Raw genomic sequence first — 1,020 nt, forward strand, 5'->3', positions numbered from 1 at the left:
CCACCGGGCTCCCTCGTCCCTCCGGCTCCGCCTTGGTCAGTTGTCGACCATCCGTCGCCTCGGGACTCCACTCCTCCGGCTTCAACTCGTCACTCCGTCCCTCTGGCTCTGTCAGGCTCCTCCTTCCCTCTGGCTCTGCCTCCATCCTCAGTCGCTCCGGCTCCGCAGCGGTCTTCCGGAGCCGCGCCTCCGCCTCGGTCACCTGAGCCTTCAGCTCCGCCTTGGCCCTCTGGATCCTCAGTGTCACCCTGGCTCTCCGTCTGCCGTTCCAGGAGGGGGCGAACTGTTATGGTTATGATCTGTTTTGGTTTAGTTTTCTGTTTCCTTTCTCCTGCCTTGTTTGTTTCCATGGTTTTTGATTAATTAGCTCCACACCTGTTTCTGTTTCTCCCTGATTACGTTCCCAGTATTTAAAACCTGTGTTCTCCAATATTCCTTTGTCTGCTATTGAGTTGTTTCCCCTATGTGCTACGTGAGTGTCTGCCTGCCCTGTATTTCCCCGAAGCAAAGATTAAAAGACTGTATTTTGAGTTTACGCTGGTGTCTCCTCGTCTCCTCGTTCCACCTCCGTAGCCATTACGTTACAGATACATTACAATCTTTTGCAAGCCCTAATATATTTATTTTAAATTCATAATACCGAATTAAAATCTTTCCAAGCCCCCCTTGGCTACATGTACCTTTGGTTAGAATCACTGAGCATTCGGGAACGGAAAAACACAGAATGAAGGTAGAGAGATAACGGATAATGCCCCGTGTTTGAACCAGGTGTGATTCAAGGCGGTGGGTATTCAACCATGGGTTCAGGGCCACTAGGGGACCTCAGCAATCTTGGTCTTTCCCATGTTCCCGTATTTGGAATGCTGGATTACATCTTCATTTAAAAAAAAAAAAAACCCAGCTGCAGTTAGATCATGCTCCTGTCTCTATTTACATACAATGTTATAACCATAATCATAAACACACTGTAGCGCACATTGTTATTCTTCTGGTTGTTTATAGTCGCTAATGAATCAAAAG

This window comes from Sinocyclocheilus rhinocerous, unplaced genomic scaffold (assembly GCF_001515625.1).
Source record: "Sinocyclocheilus rhinocerous isolate Xijiao unplaced genomic scaffold, SAMN03320098_v1.1 scaffold7673, whole genome shotgun sequence".
NCBI classification, from domain to species: domain Eukaryota; kingdom Metazoa; phylum Chordata; class Actinopteri; order Cypriniformes; family Cyprinidae; genus Sinocyclocheilus; species Sinocyclocheilus rhinocerous.